Source organism: Dermacentor silvarum, chromosome 5, assembly GCF_013339745.2.
Source record: "Dermacentor silvarum isolate Dsil-2018 chromosome 5, BIME_Dsil_1.4, whole genome shotgun sequence".
Taxonomy (NCBI): Eukaryota; Metazoa; Arthropoda; class Arachnida; order Ixodida; family Ixodidae; genus Dermacentor; species Dermacentor silvarum.
In genome coordinates this window covers 8,574,779-8,589,458 of record NC_051158.1, presented here as the reverse complement: position 1 = coordinate 8,589,458, position 14,680 = coordinate 8,574,779, and the positions used below count along the sequence as shown (strand labels likewise).

The window sequence follows — 14,680 nt, the reverse complement described above, 5'->3', positions numbered from 1 at the left end:
CGCGCTTGACCCACAGATCAGATTTTCGTCGATCACTGACTCTGCTACATGTGTCTCTCAAATTGTTTGCCTCAGTATATCGCGAAATGAAAACACGTACACAGCTGCCCTCAAATTTTACATTAGGTAGTGTCGTAATTTTGTTTTCGTTCTTGTCTGCGTGATTTTCGTGCAGTTTTACTTAAGATGAAGCGTGTGCAATGACTCTCGTGGTTTCAATAGCTGGCCCTATTGTAAACAAGCCGTTCACAATGAGTCTATTCAACGTCACCAAGTTGTCCGAGTTGAAGCAAGTGCTCTGTGAGAAAGGACACTTCTGCAGGGTTTATCAGTGAGGAGCGCTAAGCCGTCCGAACATGAAAAGCAGGAATAGCATACTAACTCAAGCAGGTGTGACTATTTGTCACCGCCCCGTTTCAAAGGACATGCCATTAAATCATAATCATCAAACGTTCAAAACCTAGCATGCTTGCTCCTCATTTCGTGGCGCTGACTTGTAGATGTAGATCATTGTGAAATACTGGCACCTATCCTAGCATAACCAGTGCACCTGTCACGAGCCTATTATCACCTTGTCTATTTTGATGCGATGCGCGATCACGATTTCCGACATCCTCAGCATCCGACGATGTCACTTGCACAGTTGTAAAGGGCAAATAAGTTGAACCGGCTTCGTGAGATCAGTACCGTGTGCTAGGCGGACTTTGGTTGCTCTAGTGTACCCAGCGTTATGCTTAAAGACTTCAACAGCATTAGCTTATTTTCAAAAATTATAGGGGACTTTGGCCCGCTTTATAATTACAAGGTTATCACTCTTCCAACAATTGCTGAGCTTTTGCCTATTGGTGTGAGTGGTTCTTAGCGTCTAGATATACTCTTTATAGCAGTGCTACGAAAAGCCATTTAGTTTTTCTCGTCTACATCTTCAGGCACTCAGTGTGTCGGTGCCACTTCCCGAGTTCTCGCTAACTTGAGGTCTAGAAAGGGCAGTAAGATGTCTACACGCTAAAAATTGGGAGGGAGTTCAGAGTTTGTACTTCGGCTTCGCTAGCATGATCAGAAATGTGAGTGGTCTAGAATTTATCCCTGCATCTGCCTTTGTTAATAACTGGGTCGAGCTGTTCGAAGGTGAGGCATTCTTGTCCTAATGTTCTCGTGGGCAATTTTTAAACTGTTCCAATCATTTTCTCTCAAAATCTTCCCCACCATTAAGTGCGCTCAACAATAAGTTTCCACGTGATGTTACGAGACGCACAAATGTCCTGTGCCTGGACGTCACGTATAAGTACATATGTATGCTTAAGTTCGTGACTGGCTGCTTTAAGATTTAAAGAATTGCTTCAATAAATTACACTTGACAATCCACGGCGACAAAATAAAACGACGAAATGGTAGTAAAAAGAATCCGCAGTCATTTCGCTTGAAATTGCTAAGTCAACAGCTGGCACCACAATTCAGGGAAACTCTACAACGTATGTTTTCACAGACGCGTTTCCATTCACAAACACTGGGCTGTAAAAATCGATGTCCATGATTTGAAAGGAGTAAGACCTCGTGGTACTCACTAGGAAGCGGGGCTGTAGGCACTGAAGCCGCTTTCAAGTGGAACCTCGCACAGACACAACACTGGACAAGCACCTTGTAAACGCGCTGGCGACTACGCATACCCAAATATTCCCACGCAACTGAGCCAGCTTAACGCTTGCTCAACCACGAAGAAGGCGCCGATGTTCGCTGTCCAGGATAAGGTGCGTGTAACGATGGTCTGTTGCTAGGGGTACGAGACATTCCACGCTTTCAGAAGCTGCTACGTTGTGAAGTCGAGCTCTGATGCTGATAATGCTGTTTGGTATCCACGAAAGGGGGAATGTCTCGTACGGTCGACGTGTTGTCGTGAGCTTTGTCCAAGGTAAGTGAGTCATGATTTCCAAAGCTTTCTGCTTGTAAAGAACGGAGCCGCGCGTCTTCGCTTTCCGTCATCTACTGAGTTGAAAGACGAACCTCTCTTCTAGTATTAGAGTGTGCTTAGCTGCTGCGAAGGAACTTCTTCACTCAGGCCTTGATCCCAAGGACTGCGCTCAAGCGACTATGTTTGGTTATATCTAATATCGGTCCAGGCGACATCCTCTGGGCCACCTGAACCGCCTGAACTGCTAGTTTTCTTTTGTCAACTTAGGCCTCAGATGAGTACCGCCTCCTTTGTTCTTGCTTTGGCCTCGTTCCTTGAGGAGTCAGGAGCCATTCGGGACCAAGCCAGTTTAAAGGTTTGTGTGTGGACTCTGGCTGATGCAGTTCTTGTTAGAAGATCAGCTGCGTTTTCCCAGTGCTGTGAGCCCAGTGACTTGGGTCAGTGCGGCCTTGAATTTCCACGACTCGGTTGCAGAGAGCTTCCACCTAATGGCTGGCGACTGGTTCAAGCAGAGGCAGATGTTAGAATCGGTCCAGCAGAATTATTCGCCTCATTTTGGTGGCGTCTCTCATTGGAACGTCGTGATCCGCTTTCCAAGACGAGCCCCAATCTGTTGTAGACGCGGTGACATCAGTCTCTTTATGGAAGCAACCCAGCTTTCGCAAGCAGCTGCTGGACATGGATATTTGCCGGTCTGTTTTGAGCACTTAGGGAGGCGACGTCACCGTAGGCCTAAGGGCTCGTGTCGGTGAAGACATGTCGCTGCAAGTGAGCTCCATCAGTTTTGACCTCGGTCAAATAGCTCCTTTTAAAGAAGAACCTCTATGTCTTGACCATTCGCTGACCACTTGTTCCAATCACCTTCGAGAACGCTCGGGATTGACACATCCCAAGCTAGTCCTAGTTCTCTCTTCTCTTCAAATAGTGTTTTGGCTCCTTGAACGGAGACAAAATCCCCAGTGAATCGAGAATTCTTGATTTTGCTTGGAGTACTGCCCGCTCACTGCCGTTTTGTTTTCTGACAATTTCTAGAGGAGTGTCCTGGTTGGCACAAAGTGTCTTTTATTTCGTGTTGCAGTATAGATCGAGTACTTTCGTTAGGTCGATAATTCGTCGAAGTTTCCTCGTTTTTCCGATGCGTCTGTCGCAGCATTTCGTCATCAGTTGCCAATTTCTGCGTGTGTTATCCCGGCTAGTTTCATTATTTGGGTTGTTTGGGTTGCCCAAGTTGGGGATCTCGTGTGGTGTTGAAGCGCCGAGTATCAAATCGTCCACGTAGATGCTTTCCTTAAGCTGAGCAGCTTTTTCTTGGCATTTCAAGTTTCAATTTCTTATTTCTGCCTGCAGTTCCTCCAAGCGATCCTCTCCAACGAATTAGAGAAAATTGCAAGCCTGAAGAAACGTTTACCTGCACAAGCAGTACACCAGGATGCGGTGAGAACGAGTGCAGCGCCACCGCGTCGAGCGACATTTGCACGCTTGACTGCCTCCTCGGCTGCTTTTGCGAAGGGGAGCTGTACCGCAGAAAGCGTGACGGAAAATGCGTCCCGAAGAGTGAATGCAACCTATAAAGGTTCAGGCAGACGGCTTATAAGGCTACAGAGCTGCAGCGGCCAAATAAATTGCAGTGTGTTCCAGTGACATTATAAGCTACGTGTGCGAGTGTCCTTGCTCTCTCCTTTACATTCACACATGTAATATATGCCACGTGACTAGTCGTGCTGCACTTTGTTGCATTTTGTGGACTTCCTTTCAGGCTATGAAATAAATTTTACGGAGTACGTATTGAGTAAGAGAAAACTGGATCGGAAAATGTTTCAGGAGGATGTACAATTTTCTTATTGACGCTTTTGCTCTGATTATATTATTTCAGCAGTTGATCAATTATAATCACTACATATCTAATCATGTCATTACAAAACAATTACAGCCATTCCACTCTGTGAATGCGGGCTACCAGCGGAGTTGTTCTTCGGCAGTACACACTACACGCGGCGACCTCCCCATACCAGCGCACGCAACATATTAACTGCCTATTCGGTACCTTACGCAGGCGCGGCAATGCAGCAGGTGGCTTGTTCGCAACCACCTGTCACACGAAATGATCGATGCGCGCTAGCTACGGCCATTAGCGCTGTCTCGGCGCAGCCAAACCGAGCAGTTAGCTAAGTCAGGAGCTGGGGTAGCTGTCAAAACCGCATCACGTTTACGCTTCGCGACATCTCGAACGTTACCAATCAGCGTCAGATTGTTCTCGACCCACTGTCAGTCGCACACGGCACAACTGAATCCGAAATGTCTGTCCCGAAAGTCCCTCTTAAATTTCGCCTATGCACCCTTGTGTTCGTCCAATTTACTGGCGTAGTACCTGCGTCGCTTCGCCGCATTCTCCGCTTCGCGGCACCCGTCCTATCAAGCCCGCCGCTTATAGGGCAGGATCTTCGCTGCTACTCGCTGCCTGTTTCCTAGCTTTGCTCTTCCTACGCCAGGTGTCAGCACATGGCTTACTGGTTTGCTCTGCCTCCTCATAGAGGGCGCGGGAGTTTTGACGCACGAACATTGAAAAATCTATGGGAGGGTAGACATATACAGCTCCGCTGTAAAATATGGGCTGACTTGCTCCAAGAGAGGGCAAAGAACATTACCTTGGTTTTGTCCAGCTACGTGGCTCTTGATTGTGTTTACATTTTGCCACAAGTTACCCGGGACAACCAGTATATTGCAAAGATATGTCACCATTCGTGAAATTAAATCGTTCGGACATGCCCTTCATTTGGGGATGACCGGGAAAGTGATGTGGTCAACAATGCGACACTCCTTCAACCACACATTGATTACGTTAGAGGAGAAGAGGCGGCCACGGTCGCTTAGTAATTGTTGAGGTTCCCCATGTCACACAATCAGGTGACGAAGAAGGAAGGAAGCGATGTCTTTCGCGGTGGCAGCTGGCAGCGCAGGTGCTTTAGCCTATCGTATGAGATGGCCCACAGCAACAATGACCCACCATTTGCCCTTTGGGAAGGTTGGTAGGGGATCGTAAAGATCAATTTCAATTTTGTCATTTTTTACAAATGTATTGTAAAACTTGAAACATTCGTTTCAATACGAAGAACAAGGAAGAAATGTTTTCTTAGGTAGAAAACATTTCTTTCTTGCTTAGGTAGAAAATTGTTAACAAGTTTGCACGTGCACCAGGAAAAAGGCAATGAGTCGATTAGCATTCACTTGAGTTCCAGTGAACAATTAATTATTTTTATGTGGTGTTTGAAGTCAAGAATGCTGACTAAGGAGAATAACGTATCATTTAGCTTCCTGCAATCTTTACTTACTTTATTAGTCCGAATATATTTAGTTCGCAAATGTCTCTGACTTTATATATATAAACGTTCCCTATGCCATCTTCGATTTAAACTCTGAAAATTTATAGAAAAACATATCATAGCGCTCCTCGTCTTTTCCAAGAACAGCTTCTGTTTTTATACTGCCGATATAGCTGCTGTTGCTCCGAAACAGCGCTGTCATGCCGAACCTATTGTCAACGGCTTAATGTTGACAAGACAACCTTGACTTTGCCGACTTTTCCGTCCCCCTACCTCCAGAAATACAAAAGCAGTCGTCTGTACTAAACGCAAGCGCTAAATTTTGAAACAATTGGGAAGTTCGGAATAATGTGAATTATTAAATATTGTACCAAACAATGAGGAAAGCAAAAACAAATACGGAGATGACTTAAGTGGCTACCACATTGCGAGTGATGACAACAGGGCGAGGCTTCAGCTGTCGCACTCGCCCCTGGTATAAAGCGGTCAGTCGGGGAAAATATTTTTGACAAATATATGACCTATAACGATGGCACTACCATCTTTTTTTCAGCACTTCATATGGATCAATTTGATCTTATTCAGCTTTACGATGTGGACTTGTGAAGGAAGTAAGTTAAACGCATGGAACGGCAATTTGTGCGCGTACATCTGTGTACTTGAACTGGTATCATTCCTTCGAAACTGGTTTATCATGGTGGGGCTGTAATATTCACTTGAAGTAATTGCTTCTCGGGAGAGTAGCGTGTAGCCGCGAAGTGGTTTTGCCATGTGCCGATGGCTCATTTTGTCTCTGTGTCGATGCGTTTATTACGTTTTCGCACGAACATGAAAGAACAAGCCTTGTAAAGTGTGGAAGAGAACATTTTCGAATGTACTTACACGCATATGCATTGCCGGAGTAGTGTCTGTATTGTCTAATGTCAATTGCTCTGTGCGACTAGTGAAGAAACATTTGAGCTGCTGTTGCACGTGTATTTAGTCTCTGTCCTTGGTTCGACGTCCGAGGCCGCTCTCTCCAGGTATCTTTAGAACATCCGGGCTGCCAACTATTTTCTAGGTACCGAACATTGTAACTGAGGCCTCATCGGTCGCTGGTGCAGAAAGCCTAAATTTGTGCGGACTAATGAACTTCTTGAGGTACACAGGCTTAAAAGGCCGTTTATACTCCTCTCGGGCTACCTACTGCCTACACTCAAAGCTCATTATCTCCTTGTTTTCTTTTTTATATGCCTTTGTTCGTGGCATCCATTGCCTCTGTGTCCGATAATTAAGCGCACACAAATGCATATTTATCTCAATCGCTCTAGATCAGGTTTCCTCACAATTTTTTCTCTCGTTGAGAGGAGAAAGCCCATTGGCTATATTTTTTTCTAACTGCAAAAAAAAAAAAAAAAAACAAACAAACAAACAAAAAACACAGAGGTAAAACTGAGAGACCAGATACTCGCCGTGATAGACGTGGCGCGCAGATTGTTAGAAATAGCCTACTGTGCAATAAATACCACGTTAATGTAAATACCAAATCATGTCACATGGCATTTATTTCACAATACCAAATGTTAGAGGAACAGACATAAACCTGTGCAAGTGCTTTGCTAAGGATCATCGCCCCTTAGTTAAGCACAAAGAAGCGAACTATTAAATTTGGAAGTGTAGTCAGGACCGGTTTTAATCATGTAATATAATTTGCTATGCAGTTCATGCAGTGAATACCTATGTTTAATCAGCCAAACTGGCTCGTACACACGTTCACCAGCTGTGGTGCTTTGCAGCAGCGCACTGCAGTGCTGTAAACACACGGAACACTTTGAAGAAATGTTTCCGCCATGAGCGAAGAGTTAAGAATGCGTTGCTTACATTGTGTTAGATGTTGTCGAAAACAGAATCTTCGAAGGCCAAATTAGAAAGAACAAGTTACCGATGAATTTTCGGCATAGGCGTAGGCCGATATCGTCCAGCTTTCATGCTTTGGTAACTACTTTTGGTAACGGCGCTTTGACCTGACGTGGGTTGACTTTGGCAACGAGTAACTTTCACACCCTGAGTCGCATTTTTTCTGCCGCCACGGGCAGATGACGAGACCGGCGCCGAAAATCCTGCGGGAACTTGTTCCGTGGCTGCATTTGTTATCAACCTACGTTCGAGCTGATGAACTTACATCAGGTACCGGGTTTTATTTGTATTTTCAGAGTCACCAATAAAGGGTGTTGATGAATTTAAGGAAAGTTGCAAGAATGGTGAAATATATACCTGCACGAGTAGTACTCCTGCCTGCAGGGAGAACAAGTGCCACGTTCCACCACGGGGTCCGTATACGTTGTGCCTACGTGACTGCATCTATTCCTGCTATTGCCTCGGTGATCTTTATCGAAGGAAGCGGGATGGAAAATGTGTCCCGAAGCATGAGTGCGACCTGTAATGACTACAGCGGACTGCAAGCAGCTAACCTTTAGGAAAACGGCTTCGGGCAGTCTATAGACTGTCTATGGGCTTCCTAAAGACTACTTGGCCTTTCTGCATATTTGTTATATTATCCATAAACATCAAGGCTGTCTGTGAAGAGGAGTCGTTGTCTGCTTCTTTTAGTCGATCTGTTGACGATACATAGTCAATTGAGAAAAAATACATTAAATGGTCTATTCAAGCACACGCGATTTCCTTAAAGTATATCGTGGTGCACGAACTGTTGATAGATAAGTCGGTAAGGTGTCTTTAATTTGTATACATCAGGTGAATAGACTGCCTATTGACAAAACTGTACGATGCGAATTTCTTTCACTTTATCCCTGGCGTGTGGACAGCCTCAGCAGCCACAGAAATCTCCGTAGGAAAAAGAACAAAATGAAAATATCACGCACGAAATTCTACAAATCCTTGTATATATAGTAACCTCTGCATTACTTTTACGGTTCAGTATAATGCGTTTGCAACAAGGCGCTTCGTGTTTGTTATGTGTTACCGATAACGCTTCTTTTGTCCACCACATTCGTTAGCACACGACACTAATCGAATGACGCACACAACCCCTTTTCATGAGTCAAACTAATCCTGAGCTATAATTCTGGCTTTCTGTAGATCGTTAGGAGGGCAACAGAAACTTTTATAGTTTACCCAGCACTACTGAAATCCTGTTCATATACGAGTATGTGGAAGCCTGGCTTTGATGCTCAGGTTAATTGCTTACGGCACGCTAGATTTGTGAGGGTGATCATTAACCTTGTTTATGAAGGTGTAGGGTGTAAGATATGGCGTGCGCCTGAAAATATGAACTGTGGCCAAACAAAGTCTAACAAAAAAAAAGAGAGAGAAAAAAAACACGAGTGGTAATTCCATACCTACAAAAAATGGTGCACTGGAAGATGATTGTTTGTCCCAGGTGTGGACATCGATGTACCTTTTTCTGCAAATAAATAAGATAGGACGCACCTGCTCTAAATTTCACAAAATTCTTATGGATAAACAATGAAAAAGCAGTTATACTAACAGTCATATGGCGCGTGGATAACGGATTGTGGACGTCTTTCTATTGCTGTTTGGTAATTAATATCTTGGACAAACGGTGCCATATGTGAATGTTAGGCTTAGAAAGCACGAACTATCACTGCAGTGGGGTTGCGCCACTGCATTTTGGTATGCGTTGCAAATCATGAGGTTGCATTTACGCTGTCGATGAAGCATCTATAACCTTCAAGCTCGTAAGGCACCTATCGAGCGAGATACCTGGAGCTTACAACGTCATAACTAGAGAGGGCACGAACAAAAGGGAACCGTCTTGTGATTGTTCATAGAAACTGATTTTTATACTTCCATCAAAGTTGATTGTGTCTGCCTTTCACTTGGTCATTGCAGCTTGCCCTCTCTCCGGCGCATGTCCAGAGTTATTCGCATTTGTTTCTTATACATATGTTTTATTGTCCTTAATGAAATCAGTTGAGAGTCGCGGCCGGGTTGTCGTGTATTCTTCGTATTTAAACGTAAAGCATAGCGATAGGGGAAAGATATGAAAGGAACACACAGCACAACTGCTCACTCAAAACTGATTTTTTTCTGCACGCACGCAAAAAAAAGTCACAGTTTCGCCCTAAGGCCGAAGCAATGAATGCGATAGCAACACAGCAATGTCATACGAAGTAAGGTGAGTGGCTTTGGTAGCAATATAAATTGTAGTAAACATGAGCTGATTAAGTAAGCAGGTGTGCTGCGGCGTAAGTAGACCGACATGAAGAGAGACTCGATGACCACGAGAAGGCGCGTGTGAAACGGTGGTGTTGATGAGAAGCGCTGCCCGTGGGCAGTGCGTGCGAAGGGACACACCTGTAGCGCTGCACTGCCGATCCGGGCAGCATTGCATGTGTAGCGCGCGTTGGAAAATGGGGCCCGACTATTACTAACTGTGGTGTGAGCGCGCACAAACAAGCATGAATAGATCACAATGAATGACTGCAGACAACGACTGTCAAAACGCTGGCAGCAAGCGCATATACGCCGCAGCGGGCGAAGGTACGTGCGGTCTATCGCTTCAGCGGAAACTGAGCGGCGAATGCACAGCGCATAAAGGTCAGAGCCGTGTGGAGATAAGAGACGGTGCGAGTGAGCGACGAGCGCGGTTGTTGGCAGAGTAAAAATGCGCCCCCCCCCCCCCCCCCCCCCCGCTCCCTCCGGCGCTCGCTTCCCGCTTCCTTGCTTGCGCGTGGAAGATTGAGTGCGTTCGCTCTCCGTGACAGCGTGCGTCCCCGCACGCTTCCGCTCGGGCATACGGCGCGCGGCGAAGATTTTATCTATACAGAACCTCACGGCGACGGCGACTGCAGAAATCCGGTGGAAGTGTCCATATAATTGCTATCGCAATAAAAAAAGCATACACACGGATACGTTGCCTATGTCAGGAAGAGATAAAAACAAACATCAAAGACACGTGTCCAACAGGGATCAGTGAAGCTGAATTCTCTCATGCAGTAACAAGGATCGCTGGCTTACGCACAGAGTGACATTCTTAGTGATATGATAGGCCTCAGAGATTTTTCTACATGTGCCTTCCTGACATTCAAAATGTGCCTGAGTGTGTATTTTTTCCGTTTGTGCAGTAAAAATCAGCGGTGAGTGAGCCCTTGTGTAGTGTGCCCCTTTCTTCGTATTTCTTCTTCCGGGGCGCTGCGAGTTTTGATTCTCTGTTAAATACAACCCAGCCCACCTGTCCGTCCTATTGAGTGTGCTCTTCCTTTTGACCCTGTTGGGCTGCGTTGTTTCGCACGTTAAAATGAATCCAAACCAATTCGCCCACCTCGTCATCTTGCTGCGAAGCATGGCGATACTAAACTTTGGTATCACGGTTTATTTTTCGCCCAATTGTCACTACTGGCTTGAGAATTGTCGCAATGTCGAAAATTCGTGATGGCTTTTCGGCAGTTTGATACGTTTAAAGCACAACGTAACGTTTACCGCGCACTCTTTCATGCCCCGAGCATGCTGCCCCTTAACGCCTCAAATGATTGACACAAATCAGAAATGACAGAAAACGTCGTTGATAAAGGAAATAGATTTGTTTAGCGGTTCTGTTCTCGTGGATTGTGGTTGGTTAAGGTTGGAATTTTAAAGGCACCTACATATAGCTTTTTGAGACGCACGTTCTGTCGCTCGCGAGCTGTGTGGCGTCTAAAGGTTTACGTGGTATACGGTGGAGAGCTTAGGAAGGATAGCCTTCATCTTCTCCCACCGCTCTCCTCGCCCTGTGGTGGCAGCGCGGGAAGAAGGATTGCACTCACATCGCAGATGTCATGAATTTACAACGCACACGAGACAAATTCATCATACGTGCAACCGCCTATGTTACCAGCGCAGCTGTGCTGGCTGATGGGAGCGTTACCTACCGATTACGCGATGATACAAGAAACGCTGCCTAAATACCTACAGTGTTGCAAATATACGAAATCAAGCGCACCATTTCTCTAATAATGCGGACGGCATTATAGAAGATTCGGACTGTTCGCTTACAACGACAAACATCAGCGCGGGTTCCGGCAGAACCTTTTTATTCCCCCACATTCCTGCTTCCGAAGCTTACTAGATGCATAGCAGTGTACGAGCTAAAAGCTTTACAGCTGGCACTGGCGTTCGGGGACACATTCTCGCGGCCCATTTTTCTAGGCTACATATTTCTGGTACCTCAGCAACCACATGCACGAGTCCAAAGTACAAGGGTGTGACTCAGGCCCCATGCCACATTCGTTTACCGTGCGTCCCCGTGGTCCTACACTACAGACGCAACTCTCCACCGGCTTGCATCTATCCTCATTTTTTTGAAGTAATCGTCGGCAGGTTCTGCAAATAAACAGCTAGTGGTGTTACTATTTACTAGTTAAAAATAACGGCAACTATAAAGCTATAAATGTGTCACGCTGCTTTAAAGGCTTATCGAAAGTATTTTGTGCCTTATTAAGCACCTGCTAAACGCGAATTGCATGCCGTCATAAAAATTGTGTGTAGAGAGAGTTTACAGCTATAGGCTTGAACATTCGACCACAACATCGGCGTCACCATTGCCATGGTCTTAGAGAGATAAAATGATTATCGGAGCAGCATCACATCCCATAACACAACAGATTAGCTATCCTCTGAGAAATCTTCCTATAGAATTTACCTTGATAATATGAAATTCTGGGGTTTGGAATGCCAGAACCACAATGAGATAATTGAGGCATGCCATAGTCGGGGGCTCCGGATCAACGCTGATCACATGTGGTTTTTTGTAACGGGCACTAACGCTGCGTGCTGACGCGCGTTCCGAGGGACCGTAATAAAAGTTTTATCATACCATCATACTCAATGCTCGGTACACGGGCGTTATTGCATTTTGTCCCATCACAATGCGGCCGCCGTGGCGGTAATTTGATGCTGCACCCTCGGGCCTATAACTGTAAAGCCTATAAATGTAATACCCCGAAATTGGGGATCTTTAAGGTAATAAAGTGAAACAGCGCTACGCCAACGTCACAACGCCTAGCACAACGGGTAATTTACCTTCAGCGTTTGTGCAAAACCACTACATGCCTCACCACCAGGAGCCACTATTAAAATCCTCATAAGCATCACCATTCCTCTGCCAATTCCATCCTTGAAAAAGGAACTTTACCGGTTCGGAAACGTCGGGTGCGCAAATGAGCATCTTTGTTGGAGTTTTTTTTTTATCTTTAATTTAGTTCATTGTCCCAGCTTGGCAGATCTCTGCCAAATATTTGCCTTTGAGGCTTTAAACAAAATTATTTTGTCTCATTGCCTTCACACGTGACACATTTTCTTTCAAATAGTTGTGGACGTGCTTCTTATGTGTATAGCATGCGACGGAAGCTACGTAATTGGGCGGAATACATGCAAGCTTAAATACCCGCAGCTCCTTTAAGCGCGAAAATCGGCGGAATTTTACGAAGAGCCAACCCCTGTTGCTATCCAAGAATGCGTTCAGCATGTTTTGAGAGGCAATGCATGGCACTTTGTCGCAGCATGTTTTATGAGTGGCGTTTTTCTTGCCAACGTGCCTTAGATGCACGCGAGAGCTAACAGGCATACTTCAAGTACCACTTCCTCAAAAAACCAGTTCAGAACCCCAAGCAGCGACTGCTACCGCCTCAACAAGACCCAAAGCCTCTGTGACCTGAGGCCTAGCGTCTCAAACAACAGGTGTCTGCGTCTATGACCAGAGGCTCAGCGTCTCAACAACCATGTTTGAAACAGGCTGGCTGCCACGAGAGGAGAATTCGAGAACGCTTCCCTTACCACCAGTACCACCATATCACCATGCGGTATTTACATCTGTTCTTGGCTGCACTGTCTTTCACACCGGCCCACGAAATCAATTAGACAGTAACAAAAGTTTAGGTTATAAAGTTTCCCCAAAATGTTAATTGCATTAAAAAAGTTGTCGCAGTTTCACCTGAAAGGCGAAGCATCAATTGCGATAGCAAATTTGTAGAGAGCTATACGGAGTAATGATATTAGCTTTATCAGCTGTATAAACTTGGACATGCAGCAGCACCGGCAACACGCAGAACTGTTGTCGACGCCGTCGGCGTTTTGTCCACGTTCGCTCAAAATGCGTGTGGCGTTGGTGACTGTTGCCGGAGCCTCTGATATAAATAGGCACTTGGTGCCGCAGGTAAACGTCGCCTCCCTTCCCTCCCCCCCCCCTTCCCCACGGCCTCTCGCGCGTCGGAAGAAGGCGCGTTTGCTCTAAATATATGGTGATTGTAAAGGAGGAAAGAGACGCCTACTTCTGCAGCCCTTAAGCCAGCACGGCGCAGAACGCGCATTTGTTCTCCTTTGTGCGTTCACTCCCCGTGAAAGCGCGCGCCCCTCGCGTCCTTTCACTCGCACATACAGCGTTCGGCGCGCGGCGACGTTTTCATCTCCATTGACGTCATACGGAACCTCATGGCGACGGCGACGGCGACGGCGACGGCAGAAATCTGCTTTTGAGTGTCCATATAATTGCTATCGCAATAAAAGAATCAATAATCTGTCCAACCGAAGTGGTAGCGCAGGTAAGAAAGGTCGGCAAAAGGCAGCCCGGACGTTTTTACTGGTTAAAAAAGACGTGTACGTGTTTGCGTAGAAGACAGTAACACTTAATCTCCTCCAGGACCGGTTTACCGCTTAAGTGATGGAAACTGAGCCAGTTTCTAATGATTTCAAGTCACTGGTTTCCGGGAAAGGGGTAAGCTATAAAGTCCAATGGGTAATCGCTAAAGTTACCAGGCTGCTGGAATTCTGCAAGGTGCGTCTCATTTTCACATCAATAGGCTAGCGTTGCTACAGTGGACAGATGTCTTGAGTGGCTTTTGTGCTTCTCTGCTGTCATCAGGCAGAATGCCTTTCTGCTCTGAATAAGGACGGTGCCTATTACCATAGGGTCATCTACAAATGCACACTGGACGCCGCCATGAATAAAGCAAATTTCATTCTCATGCATCAATCCGGTGCACGATAGAATCGCGATTATCCCTATGGGAGTGTCAAAACCACATCGACGAAATCGGATCGGCGACATTGGTTTGTCAGCTTGAAATGGACAGCTGGGAAATAAATCTTTCGGTTTAAAAGCTCGGCAAGTGTTACACTCTGGTAACAGAAGGCGAAAGCCTGCTGCACATATGGTAATACATGAAGTTATACAATCGGTTTAGACTTCTTTGTAAGACATATTGGTAATGCATGAAGTTATACAATCGGGACTAGACTTCTTGCAAGACATAACGAGCCGCAATCAGACGTACACCTGTGGCACTCAGGCGACCTCCTGAACGCCACATATTAACGTAGTACCTAAAGTGCAGCATGTTAGTGGACGCACTAGGCCACACCTTTAGTGAGCGAGATGGCTGCGACGTGACGTGTGCAATCTCGCACGCACTAGGCACACCTTTAGTAAACCGGAACCGTGGAGCATCCGTGGCTT

At 45.9% G+C, this 14,680-nt stretch overlaps 1 pseudogene; it reads left to right on the top strand.

Moving 5' to 3' along the window:
* The window catches only part of LOC119452744 (uncharacterized), a 95,745-nt pseudogene that overhangs the window by 62,237 nt on the left and 18,828 nt on the right, over positions 1 to 14,680 (top strand).